We start from the raw sequence: 15,348 nt of genomic DNA on the forward strand, positions 1-15,348 counted from the left end.
TACTGATAGGCGCAATTACATGATAAAATAAATAAATAAAAAGAACAAGAGAAAATAAACTTAATCCTACGCGCCTATCAACCCTCTAGGGATACATGGGCAGGTTTAAGAACTAGAGGCGTGGTAAAGATCCTCCTTCCCAACAGCCTTGTACAAGCAGTAAAGCTTGGTACAAGGACTACGACGGAAGGACGCTAGGTTGGTTCTAAGCTCAGCGAGCTCGAACTGGCCCTCCGCCACGGTATTCTTTAGCTTCTTATTCTCAGCTTGAATCTGAGCAATAGTGGCAGCTAGTTGAGCCACCGTTCGCTCACTCGGAGATTTCTCTCCGTCACTCTCATAGTCCCCCGCAAGCCTCCAAATGGAAGGTGGAGAAATCCCTTGTCTGATCGGCAAGGGACTGTGATTTGCTGCTAGGTGGGGTATATTGGCGCCATATCGTCCTGTTTGCTATCACTTAAAAGATTTTTGTGGCCCTCAAGGTCCAAAATGCCCTAAAGATCTATTCTTCATTTCGAACTACAATCGAACGAGCTTTTGGAGCTCCTAAGATCTGATTCAAGATTCTAATGAACAAGCCATTCAAACCCTTGAAAGGCCAGGCAATGGTGGTTATCGCTTGTTGTGCCCTTCATAATTGGATAATAGATTATGGACATGATGAATTTGTCTCTGATGAGTATACGTGGTATGCTCGCTTACCAATGAGTAGCAACTGTATAACTGACAAAGGGGCTGATGTATGTGAGTGGGCAGCCAAGCGTGATGATATTGCCAATCAAATGTGGAATGATAGATACAACACATAAGTTCACCATGTTATGACCAGAGAATGAGTTATCAATATTATGGACTATTGAATACCAATATGTTTTCTAATAGTTGTGAGGACCATATGGCGTGTTAGTACTACTTTATTGGACATTATCGCCTTTTGCACATTTATATTGCTTACAATCTTTGTATTATTTGTATTAACTAACTACCATTGTTGATATGAAGTGTTTTACTTACAGTTTTCCTATGATCTATGCAGTTTGGGAAAGCGTACTGAAGATAATAGCTAGTAAGGTGGCTCTCGTGAAAAGTATATCATTGGAGTGATGTAGTTCATGCTTGAGTGGTATATATCGCTCCACAAGGAAAAACCTTACCACCTTTAAGTGGAGGAAACAACACCATCAGCACTGTGCTACTGCTTTGAATGACAAGCTTGGACTTAGAGCCAACAGAAGCCAAGTCTATCGGCATTTCAGACGACTATGCAAGAAAAAATGGAGTTGGATCTGTGCAGCCTAGCTTACGGAAATGTGGCTATAGTTTTGATGCAACGTCATGCAAATATAACATTGACCCATCAGAGAAGGAAGCAAACAAACTTAGTGTAAGTTATTCTATGATAGCACACTAGTTTGAGTTATAATTCATACAAGCATATGTTAAGTTTGTTTACTTATTTCTAACCATGCTTCTAATGAGACAACTAAATACAACTACTTGACTAAGCCTATCAAATTCTTCCATCTCTTTGAAGAATTGTTTGTGGGCTGTTAAAAAGCTGATGGCTCCCTTGCAATGGACCTGTTTATTGCTAGTACTAGTAGTGATAGTGATGGCAGTGGTAGCATCAAGGAGTTGGTAGAATATGCATTTCAGATGGTGGCAATGATTCTGACAAAATACCTCGCTATATAGTCCAACAACTAATGCTACTTCTTCAGGGCAGAAGTGTATGTCTGTGAAATCACCTACCAAGAAGATTCTGAAGCATAAAACGACCCGCCACAAAGCAGAAGACGATGAGCTGATAGCTAGTATCCTTAGGCTTGCTAACTCTCTTGCATCTGCTACAGTCTGTTGCATTTGTTGAAGTACACTCAGCAGGAGATCTAAATGCAAGTGTTTGGAAGCGCTTAGAAGACCTCACCATCCCCAGCAAGTGACAAAATTGAACTTGCAATCTTTCTCACCAAGCAAGAACGAGAATGCTTTAGTTCTTATCTACGAGTTGCAACTGACGGAAGTTTCCAGGCTTGGGTTATAGATTACTTCGAGCGCCAATGTGCTACCAATGGTGGCTTGTCACTCTATGAATCATTTGCCGAGTGGTGACATTTTGGTTAGGGTGCAAACCAAAATGCTGTAATTAATGTATGATGTGTTATTGTTCCACTACTTATGGAGCATTGAAGTCTAATTTAGGTCATATAGTATTTTTTTGTAAACATGCATGTCCAGCTTAGTTGCTTCTACATTGATACATGTCCAGCTTAAGAGCGAACCAAGGAATGATGCCAAAGAAATCATCACAGCTGATGAAAACATTTAGCTGCCATTTACACATGCATTATTTTCAGGAATTAGCCAGCAGTATCATCAACGGAAGGCAATATATAACTACCATGAACAAGAGCTAGCAGTACTGCACGTATACACCTGGACCACAACATGGCATGCAGCAAGGACTAGTAAACACTTCAGGCTTTCACTCATTAAAATTTAACTATACAAAATAAAGAAACATCAGGATCTGGATCCATCGGTGAGGGGAAGATAATTAATCAGCTTACTTGGGCTTGCTCGGAGTGCCTGTCAGAACAAGGACAAGGTAGCGAGCCGGTGGCCTGAAGGTGGCAGCAAATCGACGACGGATCGACTGCTTCATGATACGGAGGCAACCCGTTGGTCGTCCGGCTAGCTAGTAGTGGCTAACCAGCAGGGGTAATCCCAGCGATCACCCGCCTGCCCCTCCCCTATACCACGTTCCCTCCTTTCCCTCTTGCTCCTCCCCTTCTTCTCTTCCTACTACACCATAAATATTTGAATTCAAATTCAAATTTGAAACGGGATGTAAACTTTTTACTTATAAACTTTGGGTCTATAAACTAATATTTGAATTTAAATTCAAATTTGAAACGGGTATGCAAACTTTTGACTTATAAACTTTGGGTCTATAAACTAATATTTTAATTTAAATTCAAATTTGAAACGGGTTGTAAACTTTTTTATAAACTTTAGGTGTATAAACTTTATATGTATAGAAATACTATATATAACAAATATTTGAATTCAAATTCAAATTTGAATCGGATATATAAACTTTTGACTTATAAATTTTGGGTCTCTAAACTTTAGATGTGTAAACTTGAGGTGTAGAAATTTTAGGTGTATAAATTTACTAAAATAGAAAAGTAATGCCGTGCCAAAAAAGGAAACCAGGTGGAGGGAGAGGGGATCGAAATTGATCGCCAGGGGTGATGGATCGCCCCTTAGAAATCTAGAACCAGCAGCGATCTGATGGTTGCATATCTTTCTGGAGGGTGACAAGCCAACTAAAGGCACAAAACGGAACTTGGTTTAGCAAAAATTTGGCTAGGTACGGTTAATTTTGGCTGCTAACCAAACATAATTTTACCTTTCCAAACAATGGCCATATCAAAATGTGCCTCTGAACAAAATTTGGTAAGGCTCTTTAGGGCTCAAACCAAACCAGCCCTAAAACCGTAAGCCTCTAGTCTCTACTACACCACTACAAACAGTCTGCTATATCGGGTGTTACACGCAAGGGTCTTTTCGTATTTAAATGTTGACCACACTTATTTATGTAGCAAATTACTAAATATTTGTTACTATAACATATCACCAAAATATGTTGCTGCTAACTGTGTATCACTTCATCACAACAAAGGAAATGTAATTGTGTATAACTTCAGAACAACAATGGATGAAAGTTTTGAATGGTTGAAGTTGAACTAACCCCGGTCAATAATGATAAGTAAATGGGAATGGAATGAGTAAACAGTAAAATTCTAGACGTTATATAAATGGATGAGGACTTGGAGCCTATCCGAATCAAGCTGAACCTGGTGGGTAGTTAGGGTTAACCAACCAGCCGTAGCGAGAATCTTCGAAGTTATTGTTGTACTAATAGTATTCTTTGAGTGCCATGCATGCGTACATTTTAATTTTTAGGGTTAATTAGATCCGTGCTATTACAAATTTTCCTATTTTAAGAAAATGCCATTATAATTTATCTATTCGTAGCAGTGCCAATGGAATTTTACAAAATTAGAACCTTATCACTGCGTCATGTTTTCCGTCCATCTCCTTTATTTTCCGTTTCTTCCTTCTTTCCACGCTGGTGTGCAGATGGCGTGGCGAGTGCTGCGGATCTAGGGACTGGGGCTCAGCGGCGGCCACGTGCTTGACTTCGCTACAACAAATATGTCTTGTAAAGATATTTTCCTAATACTACAGAGACATTTTTAAAATGCCTTTAGAGTGTTATAGAGACATTTTGAAGAGTATCTCATAAGTGCCTTTTGGTGAATCGTCTCTACAAACTAAGAGTCATTTTATAAAATGTCTCTATACAAATAGAGGCACTTTGTAGAGGCATTAAATTGTGCCGCAACTATAGCAAATTAATATGAAAAAAAGAAAAATATTATCTCTTACCAATCCTTAAACTCATGACCTCTTGAGCTTATCATTTTTATGTTCCATGTCCTAACTATCTCAACCTCATATAATTACATGTAAAAAAGTGATTCGTGTTACTTATATCTAGTCTAGTTACTTAATATATATTAATATTCGGAAAAATGCCTTTACATCGTTTTAAATACCTTAAGAAAATGCTTTTACATATGAGGCAAATTTTAAAGTACCGAAAAGATGTCTCTACAAAATAAATTTAACAAAGTATACTAAAACTGTCTCTAGAGTAAAAAATATTATAGGCGATTTTGGAAGTGTCTCTAAAAAGTGTCTCTAGACTATATAGCTTCAAATTTAGAAGCAATTTAAAAATTGTCTCTACAAAAGAGCCTCTACATTAGGTTTTTGTTGTAGTGTCGTGGCGCTCCCGGTACTAACTGAGCTCACCATGGTCTCCTTCCCAGGTCTGGTCTTCCCATCTTGCCGAGCGCGCCAATGGAAGCAATCAAGACACTGGTGGAGAAATGTTTTTTACTCCCGGTTTGCAACACCCTTGTAGTCCCGGTTTTCCAACCGGGAATACGAATCCGGGACTCCGGGACTAAAGATTGTTATCTTTAGTTCCGGTTCAAATACCCAGGACTAAAAATTGATCTTTACCAACCGGGACTGAAGATGGAGCCATTTTTAACCCCGGTTGGTGTTACCAACTGGGACTAAAAATGAAACCAGATCCGGTTAGTATTTTCTTTTTTCTTTTATTGTTTTTTACTTTGAATATTGATTTCACCATATCCCCAAATCATCCCCAAAATCACATAACAAAAGATCATCTCCAAAATCCCCAAATCATCCCCAAAATCAATGAACAAAAGATCATCTCCAAATCCCAAATCGATCATCTACAAATCCACCATATCCAAATACATCACAGATAGTCAAAACAAATACATCACAAATTTTAAAAAGAAACATCACAACATATTTACATCGCACAGATCAAATACATCACAAATTCTCAAAAGCAAATTCATCACAACTCCATGGATAAAAAACAAATCCACTGGTCGCTTCACCGCTGTCACCTGGTCGCCGCCCTCCGCCAGGCCGCACGGCCGCCGCCGCAGCCGCTTCTGCCGTACGCGCCGCCGCCCTCCGCCGGGCCGCAGCCCAGCCACCGCCGCGGCTGCATCCGCCGCCCGCCGCCGCCCGCCGCCGGGCCGCCGCCCAGCCGCCGCCGCGGCTGCATCCGCCGCCTGCGCCGCCGCGGCTGCATCCGACGCTCGCCGCGTGCGGCTGCCGCCCGCCGCCGCCCTCCGCCAGGCCACAGCCCAGCCGCCGCCGCGTCGCTTCTGCCACCCGCCGCCGCGTCAATTCTGCCACCAGCCGCCGCCTGCGCCGCTGCAGCTGCATCCGCCGCTCGCCGCGCGCGGCCGCGCCTGCGTCGGGGAGGGATGTGCCACAGCCGCAGGGGAGGGGGAGGAGAGGGAAAGGGGAGGAAGGGGGAAGAAGAGAAGAAGGAGATGAGAAGATGAGAAGGGAGGAGAAGATTGGAGAAGATAAGGGAGAGGAGGAGAGATGACTGTATGAGAGGATAAGGCTGTTGGTCCTCTCGAGGAGGCATGGTGCGATTTTTTTTTCGTTTTTCTTTTGTCTCGGTTGTTACAAGCAACCAGGAATACCAACCGGGACTAAAGATCATAGAGGGGTCTGACACAGCCTATCTTCTTTCGAACCGGGACTAAAGATCAAAAAGTGACGTCAGCTTTTTCAACCGGGACTAAAGATCATTTTTAGTCCTGGTTTGAATGTTTTTATTCAAACCGGGATTACTGTGGATTTTGGGCAAGCGACCAAAGATGGTTTCTCTACCAGTGAGAGCTTGGCTTTGTCGACCACGGCATTGCCAACATGCAGCAGCGCGGCGTGGAACACCTCAAACGCAGGCTTGTCCGTGTCGCTGAGCTCTCGCAGGAGCTGGAAGTAGTCATCGCGAGCAACCAGCTCGCCGCGGAAAGAGGCGAGGGCCGCACTGAGCGCGCAACGGTCGTCGGGCGCCACGTAGAGCAACATCTCCACGTAGCGCCCCACGGTGGCGGAGAAGGACCCGCCGCCCCGGTCCTGCGTCCCCCCCCCCCCTGCGCCGTGGCTGAACTTGTAGATGTTCGTCGTATAGCATGCGCGCCTGAACTCCGTCCCCACGCCGCCACGGACTCCGCCGCCGCTGCCGTCGTCGTTGCAGACGCGCTCGCTGTGGAAGAAAGAAGGAAGAAGACAGGAGAAACAAGGGCTGGGCAATCCTTAAACCATCTCTCTGGTGGCTTGCCGCCGGCGTTCGCAGGGATGCGGGAGAAAGAAGGAAGAAGGCGGAAAAGAAAGAGAATGGATGAAAAACGTGATGGCAGTGGCACGGTTCTAATTTTATAATATTCCAGTGGCACAGTTACAAATAAACAAATTGTAATAGCATTTCTATGAATAGGTAAATTTGCAGTGGCATGGATCCAATTACCCCTAGTATTGTGCAATAAGAAATTATTAATGATTAACTAGGAAGAAAGCCCGCGTAGATGTGCGGGGGTCTTATTTATTGTTTTATGGAAACAATATTAGAAAATTCATATCTCACCTTATAAGAGACTGTAGATTGCATTTGATGAAGGAACTTTTATGAGGTGAAATATACCGTAAACTTTAATATACTAAATGGTAACAATGATCTCGGATTCAAATAAATATCGCTTTATCCTGATTAAACCTAATACATCATTAATACACTAAAATATCCACTATTTACCTATCTATTCATGTCTCACTTATTTCCAAATTCATGTATAAATATTCCAAAAATACTACTACCAGTTAATGGGATAACACTGTTAAATTAGATATAAATGCTTCTCTAACGGGTGAAGTTGACCATAGCCGCCAAAGCTTACTTTTTTCTGCTGCCTTAGAAACATGTGTCCTGCATCAATATAGTTTTGCCCCTCAAGACCAACGTGAAGTATAACTAACACTTAGTTCACTCTTGGCACCCTCACAGAGGATTGCATTGGTAAGCAGTAAGTTGAGTATTATTACCAACAGTTGCATCCATTTGGGCTTGTGGCCTCAACTTGGCCATATATATGCCCTTTCTATACTTACGGTAGGATAGCAAGCTCTTTTATCCAACCCTTCTAGGAATGACAGAGAAGATGGAGATGGTGAAAATACTTTTTTTTTGAAAAAAGTTTTGAGTAGGTTTATGGAATAGTGCACATACAATTTGTATATGGTGATAATTGTTACTACTCGAATTTCTATTGTATGGATATAATATTGTCTTTTTAATTATTTATTGGACAGTACATAAAAATTTTAAAAAATACAATTAAAGAGACACACCACTATAATAATCTCCAAAGCACAATATAATTATTTATATTTTGACTAACATCTATAGTTTAGCGCTTCGTTTGTTTTTTCAACACCCATAGTTCATAATTATGTGAAAAATCTAGTGTGTATTTTCTGTCCCAAACTTGTTTACAATAACTAATTTGTTCAAGTGCACTTATAATCACATTAGTGAGGTACATGACATACATCCACAATTATGCCTAACATCCTCAATCTAAGAAAAGTATATCATGAGTAGTTAATTTGTTGCCAAAACTATATGGCAGAGAAAAAACATACCCATTGACCAATATTCTCGTGATATATTAAGGGGTAATATTATAGCAGGATCATTGGCTGGAAATACCAAATAGTTTTGAAAAAGTAGAGAATTTTAATCCCACACAAATTAAAGTTAAATCAAATTTACTTGAAAAAACACAACTAAATTCTATTGTTGTGATTTTTAGACAAGTAGATTTAAAGTAGTATTGTATATTTGTCAGGTGATATTTGACATCACAAAATATGTTATACAATTATTTGAAAAAAATATCATGTCATGAATTATTATATGTTGGCTACATATGTTGTCATATATTTAGCATTACAATATAACTATTATAAGTCGTTTGTAATGCATTCAATGGAAGGAATGCAACACAATATAAATTAGATGTATAATTAAAAAAAATGGACAAGATCCTATAGTTGAATTGTGCGTTTCTTAGTATATTTATCTCAAAATTATAGAAAATCCTTAAGATCGTCGATTTTTTCATTGTAGTACTTACGTACGTAACTTATTTATCTTTTTATCATCAATATGTTTTTCCTTTTTTTTTTTTGGTGAACAGTAATAAGCTGTATTTTTTCCCAGTAGCTTACTTGTGTAATTTTGGCTTTTTTGATGAAGATGTACATATTTTCCATTGTATACCCGTAGATTGGGAGGAAGAGATTATGGGCTTGTTCAGATTGACGTTATTTCAAACTATAACATTTTTGGTAGAGGTGCCAAATATGTGTGTCCATTTAGTCTTTTGTCAAACTTTAGTAAATACAAAAGAAATCCTGCCAAAATTTTGGCATTACAAATTTTTTTTATAAATTTATTATAGAGTGTCACGTGGTGGCCTGTGAGTATTTATAGCATCACTACATGATGCCTTAGAAGCGTCTGTAGAATGTGTTAGTTTTCAACCCGTGCATTGCGTGTGCTACAATTATTAATATTAAAAATACTAGCTATATGTAAAATACATGTTAGTTAAATTTTGTTGGAAGTAATACATAATTTTTTGAATGTAAATCTAAGGAAGTAATAATAATATTTTACTCGTAACTGAGAAAAAAAAATACATATGTCCTGTCCTAATTGTCTTCGGTTGCTCTAATTGTATTTTATTTATGTCATGAACTGGTATTTTATATTTCATTAATTTAAAAGGTTCAAAAGTAGCAATTAATAAGCATCGTGATCCATACTTTGTCTCAATTTTGTAATTACCTTAATTGATTAAGAAAATTTAAATTAATAAGTACAAACATACCTAAGTACGTTTTGGACTTATAAGCTAAAAAGTCTTATCCTAAATAAACATGTGTCTTTTTCCTTTGCTTTTCTTAATATTCATAAGCCACTCTTACACTGCTAAATCAAAAGCTAGGTTGAAGTTTCTCTCTCTCTTTTTTTAATTATGCAAAGTCCGTCCGATGCCTTGCTACAGAAATTCCTTGGTTTAAACATTTTGAGTTGTGGATGAGACCACATAGATCTTCTTAGTTGCAAGGAAATAACAAATACCTACGGTACTGCAGATGCAACGATCACATATCGATCTTCCTGGGTCTAAGTGAACCTTTAGATTTGTGTATTCTCAACCCATCAAATTAACATGACCCAATGATATCAGATTAGAAAGAACTTAAAAGAATAGAAACTAATGTTGATTATTTTTTCTAACAAAAAACAATGCGACCATGAAGCTTGCTCTATATGTGCAGATATCCTTGTAACACCCCAGGTAACCGCGTAGCTAGAGTGCCACACAAAAAACACACAAAAAAAATCACTAACTCACAAGATTTTTAGAAATTTCGGCAAATCTCCCCTATAATACGGACATCCACGACAGGCAAATAAAAGATAACTCAAAAACGACATAAACCACACCATCCAAAACTATCCTAGCTTCATAAATTCCTTGTGAAAACAAGGACCAGAACTTAAATGACCTTTACAAGTCCTATGCAAAACTTATGCTAAGCAGAATCACAGTCTAAAACTAAATTTAAAGTGTGCAATAATAAGGTAAGACCAAGGGTGCTACTCCCGCCCCATGCCGATCAATGTCATTAGGAGTAAAGATTACTCAGCAAGTACAATATTAAACTAGTAAAACATACACAAGTTTAATTCAACAATAAACCCATATGAAAAGTTGGATTTACTGTATTCTAAAACAAAGAAGTAAAAAGATAGTTCCCTCCCGGGCAGGTATGAATATCCTCTTAGCATTACCGGTAAGCCGAGCAAGCGTGATCAGCGCTTCTCAAGGATCATGAATAAAGATCCAAATTGCAATCCCATGACTACGCATGGTTCTTGAATAATGTAAACAGAACATCCGGAATAATGAAACATGAATAACGTCATGGATTTGAATATGGATTGAAACACGAATAAATAGCATAACATCATAGCCATACGATCAGTAATATCAAGCAATTGAATAATAATTATGCAAGTAAAACCAAACAAAACAACTCAGTGTGTCCATCACATAAGTCCGTCTTGTACTTGTCTTAACTCCTTCGATACTCCGACTCAACTCCTCCAACGTTGGAACCCTTCACACCTGTGGAACAAGACTACGCATAAACCACTATATAGAGCTAACGATAGTTACAAGGGATATTTACAAAAATCGATAACCTAGAACATATAAAATAACCTATAGCAGTTCCCTTACTGTTTTATACATAACTCGCAAACTGTCTAACGGAATATAGCAAATAATATAACTTCGGATATCTAGACAAAATTGTCTACAACTTTCATGTTGAGTGAAAAATCAGATTATGCCTCTGAAAATCCTAGATTATGGAAAACAAATTTATTGTCTTGATTTCTGGACCCGCAGCAGTATTGTTTCTGTTGCTTCTTCTAAACTGTTTATCGGAATCGAGCAAAACCAGCGGCATTAGAAAGATATCGACGATGAGTACAAACTTTATTTAGGACAACTAACCTTAATCTTGAAGGTTTAATGTCAGTTTTGAAAATACGGTTTCCAGCCCATAATCAATAATCTCAGAAATTGCACAAACTGCCAACGAATTAATTCCTATTCAAATCTTCTACATCTAGAGACTAAAAGAAAGTTCCAATTGCAGAGGAGAAACACTACTTTGTAACAAATTTCACTAATTCGTGAAATCGCTGAAATTCCCCAAAGTTGTTCTACCTTTTCCTTCCCTTGTTACTCCTGTTCAACTGCTTTCTCTGCTGTCTGGAGCCTTCTCGTCTCTGATCGATGCAACAGCAACAAGCAGCAAGCCACGCTATAGCAGGAGCAGCAGCAGGAAACGTTAGCATGCACAGGCAGCGGCACCAACAACAGAACAGATCCAATTGGCGGCAGCACTTGGGAAAACAGGAGCAGCAAGGAAGAACAGCAGCAGCTCACCAAGGAGATGAGCAGATGGGATCGCGAAGGATGACGACGGCTGAACCGGCGGCAGCGGCGGCGTCGGCGGAGACACAGGAAGTGCGGCGGCTAGGGCTGCAGGAGCGATGCTCCTGTTTTTTTCTTTTTTTTTTGTTCGTTTTTTTTCTTTTTGGATGGTTATATAAATAAACTAAAAAAAGATCTAACGGTCCACATCTATTCAATCCTCGGGACTTCGTTCGGACTCCGATTAATTTTGTACTACTCTGCGAGCTCTACACATCCATGGCTCCTGATCGCTTATTCGAATAGCGGTTTAAAAAATTAAACTTTTGCGTGTTTGTGCTAATATTCCCTGTGGCATTACAATCCTAATGAGGAAGCATCGCCATACACCTGTGTCAATGGTAAAGCAGATATAGTAATGGGCGTGCAGACACTCTAATGAGTAGCAAGTGCTTGATCGATGATAATCTCTGTCCAAGAGTCCGAAGGCATTCCTGTTTACGCTGGCAGTGATCTCGCCAAAGACAACAATAATAAGGATTGTTTTATTTCCTTGTAAAAGAAGCACATATGGAATCGGTAGCATTATTAGAGCATCACCAACAGTCTACCTATATGATTCCCAAAACTAATTTTGAGGGATTTTAGTCCAAAAATTAGCTCCAACAGATCCCCTACTCTCCTACCTGAGTTTTGGAGTTCCCTTCCCTCGGTTCCTCGCTCCGTTTATATGCAGACGCGAAAGTCGCTCCCAATCACGTAATCCCGCCTCTCTCCTTGGTTCCCGCGCGTGGGAGATAGCGATCTTTCTGCGCGTGAAAGAAAAAAAAACGGAATTTTCTCTTGGTAGTTTAATAGAAGGGTCCACTTTTATGTTTTGAGGATTGAATTTAGGCTATCTGTTAGATGGTTTTGGGGATTGAATTTAGACTATCTGTTAGATGGGGATTGAATTTAGGCTATCTGTTGGAGGGAGGAGTTTTTTCACTTCCTATTTTTAGTTTAGAAAACCCAAAAATAAATTTTTAGGAGAAAATTATAGATAATCTGTTGGTGATGCTCTTACAGTTTACATCCGAATTGGATTCTGTAGCATGAAAATAGGAGATCATGAGCGCATCTAGGATTTCGTTAGTTTGTGGAGGCGGGTATGCGTAAGGGGCAGGAGGTGGGTGGGACCGGTGTTTCTAAATTATTAGAGTGCCACATGGTGATTTAAGAGCGTTTGTAGGATGCCACGTGGCAGTTTAAGAGTGTTTATAGGATGTTTTATGGACTTTTAGTATATATAATTAGTAAGGTAGCCCGCGCATATGCACGGTCATCTTATTTAAATTTGTTAGAAATTTTATTAGGAATGTTTATGTCGACGTTTGATATCACGACTACGGTATTTAGATGGCATGGGGATCATCGGCATCAGGGTATATGCGAGATTGAGGTAAAAGAGATGGAGACATGGTTTTTTATATAGGTTCGAGCCCCTTATCTTACAGGTAATAGCTCTACATCCTGTTGGCCAAAGCCCGTCGTTGCTTCTTATTCACCATAATCATACCAGTACAATATTTTGGGTAGCCTATCTAACTGTTGTCGACATGGCGGCCATGAAACCATCCCGTAGTCGACAACAGGGTAGTCTTCCTCCTCGATTTCGTGCCCGGCGAGATCAGAGACAGCGCTAGATCCCTACAGCCGACCTCCGTAGGTACCGGATAGGGTCGGTCCAGGCATATCTCTCATATCGATATCCAGTGGCTTGTCTTGGCGTATGTTGGCTTGTATGTTGATCTTGTGTCTTGATCTATTGTTCCACATCCCCTCTCCTCCTAGGGGGCCTTGTATTTATACCCATAGGTGTCTTCTTGTCCAAATAGAACTAGGGAAACCAATATGGATACAATCTGAGTAGTCCTTGTCGTTTCATGTAGAACTCTATTTATCCTTCCTTATGAGGAACTCCTCCTATATCTGAAGGTTGTTTCCGTATAAGACATGGTATGTGGTGGGTCCTGCCGAGATTTAGTCAACTACTATTAGGTATGTTGTATCCATAACCCTAACAGTTTATTTTTTTCGGGAATAGAGATGATTAGAAATGTTTATGATTACTCTATTGTAAACATGTTTAATTTTTCAATAATTTGTGTGGTGTTCCTTTGAATGCTAGCAACCATAAACTAAAATTACTTAAAACCATGCAGTTTTGGTTTTATAAGAAAAAAATCTATATGGAACTAAACATCATTTGTACATAATGCGTTTCTTTTTTTTAATATTTAGCATATATTTTTTTTTATTTTCTAACTCTGAGTAACAATTTTTCTACTATACATGTTTTTATGGATTTTAGGATATATTAATTCGAAGATATTTTTTATTAAAAATATGGCTAATACAACTATATCATCTGATTGAATGAGGTGACTATGTTGAATTATTGATTTAGTTGTAAGTATGTAGTATTGCAATATGAAACTACAGTTTAGCGTTAAATGCTTTTCTCAATCAGAAAATATATTAGAAAATGAGACTTTTATCAATCCCAAGTTGTAGTTTACGGTTGTATACTTCGAACTGAAATTATGTTAGATTTTTTTCCAACATAATACCGAAAAGTCAAATTATCTACTATATTATTTAAAATTTTAGTTATTTTCATTATATAAGTACACTCCTAAAATATTTGAACATTGCTGTTTAGAATGGGTTTCAAATTTAAAAAAAATATATTAGAAAAAGATTCGGTCTTCAAACTTTTAGTGTATATAATAAGTTCATTAAATTTGCTATAAATGCTCTTAAGCATATCTCTAAACACGGCACTCGTCTAAACGCTCTTAGGTCTCATATCTCTAAACTAAAAGAAACATTAAAAATTATGAGAAAAAAATCTAATCATAGATTTTCACTTAAATCGATAACATGTGTTTTTATATCGATTAACACTTCCTCCTAAACTCCCGTACGTGTACGTACGATATGCGTAGTAGTACTGTTTGTGTTTGCCAAGAAAGGGAGAAAAACAAATAATACGTAGTAACGTATTTACGCCACCGGAAAAAAGAATAGAACGTAAATACCCTGCCTGATTTTTTTTAGTTGGAGCAAACACGGCAAATTTTTTTTAAATGGGGACACCAGATTTATTTTTTAAGATGGAGATCTAATGGTTAAAATTAACGGGTTCACCGATTTAAAAGAAAATTGATAGTGAGATTATAGAATGTCACGTGTCAACCTAACAGCGTTTGTAGGAAGCTACATGACGGTTTGAGGGCGTTTATAGGAAGCTTAATGGACTTTTAGTATATAATAGATAATAGATAGAAGATAGATGTTTTAAAAGAATCGACTAAATCTTGTGCTAACCAATCCTTAATTTGGTGATATCGGCTAATTAGAACCGGTGGCGTCCCGGTGTTGGTAAGTTGGTTTCTCTTTGTCTTATTTCTTGTTTGCTGTGCCTCAATTAACTTGGATGGATATTTTGTTTGACTATTGAGCATAGAAATTAGCCTTGTGCTCCATGTTGGCATTATATATAGGGATGCAAGCAAGCAATCTCACTATCCTTCTAAATTTATACCTTGTTTAGATAGGACTAAAGTTAACTTTTAAATCCCTATCACATCGGATGTTTGGATACTAATTATAAATATTAAATGTAGATTATTAATAAAACCCATCTATAATTTTGGACTAATTTACGAGACGAATCTATTGAGCCTAATTAATCCATGATTAGCCTATGTGATGCTACAATAAACATTCTTTAATTATGAATTAATTAGGCTTAAAAAAATTGTCTCGTAAATTAGTTTTTATTTATGTAATTAGTTTT

The 15,348-nt window shown here is 38.5% G+C and overlaps 1 long non-coding RNA gene and 1 pseudogene across 1 annotated transcript; one reads left to right on the top strand and one right to left on the bottom strand.

The window, feature by feature from the left end:
* Positions 1 to 605: 605 nt before the first annotated feature.
* Positions 606 to 2,399, top strand: LOC127756248 (uncharacterized; annotated as a pseudogene).
* Positions 2,400 to 10,319: 7,920 nt separating this feature from the next.
* On the bottom strand, positions 10,320 to 11,641 carry LOC127758066 (uncharacterized). Its single transcript, XR_008013579.1, has 3 exons — positions 11,517 to 11,641; positions 11,295 to 11,391; positions 10,320 to 10,685 (listed from the first exon to the last, which is right to left on the bottom strand). It is a non-coding gene; the product is annotated as an uncharacterized LOC127758066 (long non-coding RNA).
* Positions 11,642 to 15,348: the final 3,707 nt, after the last annotated feature.

This window comes from Oryza glaberrima, chromosome 12 (assembly GCF_000147395.1).
Source record: "Oryza glaberrima chromosome 12, OglaRS2, whole genome shotgun sequence".
NCBI lineage: Eukaryota > Viridiplantae > Streptophyta > Magnoliopsida > Poales > Poaceae > Oryza > Oryza glaberrima.